Source organism: Octodon degus, unplaced genomic scaffold (assembly GCF_000260255.1).
Source record: "Octodon degus isolate 3935 unplaced genomic scaffold, OctDeg1.0 scaffold00560, whole genome shotgun sequence".
Classification (NCBI taxonomy): domain Eukaryota; kingdom Metazoa; phylum Chordata; class Mammalia; order Rodentia; family Octodontidae; genus Octodon; species Octodon degus.
The window spans coordinates 47290-49421 of NW_004525136.1; positions in this window are offsets into that span (position 1 = coordinate 47290).

Here is a 2132-nt window from a genome sequence, read left to right on the forward strand (position 1 = left end):
GTGACTCTCCTTAGGCACACTCTACATCATCAATCACTTTCCTCTTTGGCCCCATAATTTCCTTGATCAGAAAATTTGGGACACTACTGAGTTACATGACGTTACAGTACAGGTTCTTATCTGGTTCACTTCTAATGCCTGCATAAAACATTTCATGATTTTAGTTTAGTTTATAACATTTTCTTATAATTATATCTCAGAAAAAATTCTAAGGGCCAGGGAGATAGCTCAGTGGAATAAGTGCTTTCCTGGCAAGCACAAGGGCCTGAGTTCAATCCCCAGTTTCACCAAAAAAAAGAGTAAAAGAAAGAATTCTAATCAACCAATTTACAGAAATTATACTTGTTAACCTTTGAGAAAGTCAATAAATTCTTTAAGAAAACTATAATAATTTCATTAACAATAACCTGTCATTAAAATTTAATGAATAAAGAAATGTTTTGTTGTAGTTTACTTACTCTAAATCTAAAATGGGATGGCAAGAATTCCAGATGGAACAGGTTGAAGAACTAAAACCAGAACACTGGAAAGTTTTCATTTGCCTTCTGACACCAACAATTTCTAGAATGAAAAACAGAAACATGTAAGTTTACATAATGTAGAATTTATAAATTTAAACATGAAACAAAAATTCAATTTTGTGGGAGAAAAATAAATAAAACAATGGTGCCAAAATTTCAAATCAGTCAGTTGTTACTGTGCTGTCTCTCAGGTAGATGATTGCTCAAAAAGAAGGGGGTGGTGAATGAAGGCAAGAAACAGGAAAAGGAATGTTGTGTGACTGTCCTGCTTCAAGGTTGTATATGATTAGATTTCTGGACTTATATGTAAACATAAGAAGTATATAATTCTATATGCCTATTTTTAAAATAAATTCTAATTTTTAAATGTTTTTTCATCATATTCAGTAGGGACTTAAAGTTCAACATGTCAATACTTGATGAAAAATACCTGTCCTATGTTATGACTAAGATGTTTGATATTCAGACAGACAGTGAGGTTAAGCTTAACAGCCTAGGTTGTATGGGAATAACAATAAGCTTCTCTTCTGGAGGATTAACAATCTAAATTTGCAGACCAAAATTAGTGAAAAAGGAAGGCCGCAAGGAAAGCCAACATTTTGGCCCTGGTCTTTCAAGGTCAATTAAAACTCAGGATGTATGAGAACTTGTACTGTAACGCCATGTAACTTGGTAATGTCCCAAATTTTCTGAACAAGGAGATTATGGGGCCAAAGAGGAAAGTGATCAATGATGTAGAGTATACCTAAGGAGAGTCACATGGAGAGAAAACATTCTCTCAGGCTTTCATAGAGAGCACATTGGCCAAGCAATGGCCATGACTCATCCACATGGCTGACACTGACAAAGGATCTACAATCTGAGGTACAGGATCTCAGGATAAATCCTGAGGAGATTTGACTGACCTTATCAGACCCAAAAGCTACAACTCTTGTTGCACAGGTCTTGCTTTATCTTGCTCTTAACCATCCAGCAGAAAAGTATAAAAACAAGGTATAAGAAGTAAAACCATGGCATCATGTTGAGCTGTAGGAGACTCAGATCAACAATTTCTGACATTGCCAGTCAAGCAGAAGACCCAATATTATTATGGACTATTGGACTCTTTTAGAATATTTTGCTGAGTTAACACATCTATAATATGCAAATGACAGAATTAAACGAAAAAGAGGATACAGACAAATGTCCATTTTGTATCTGTGTATTCAAAATGGTTAGGATAGATATATAGTTACATTCTCTTAATGAATAGAGGGATTTGTTCTAATAGTGTTTGTGAATGGGATATCATGTCTGCATCTTGTACAGTAAATAACCACTAGGAAGACAGTATGCAATGTGTTAATTATTGAAACTGTCCTACAATTTTATTTGAAACTGTCTCATTGCTATTTATCTCTCAATAAAATTATGAAAAAATAAATAAAACATTAAAAAATAGAATAAGATAAGAAACAAAATTTCAAATCAAATCTCAAGGATAAGTGTGGCTGTTGTTTTCTTTCTAACAGTCATTTGTCTGTACAATGTTGGTTGTGTCATAAGGAGCCTCCTGTGCTTTCTGTCACCTAAGAACTTCCAGAATAGCACATTTCCTTTGCAAATTTAACC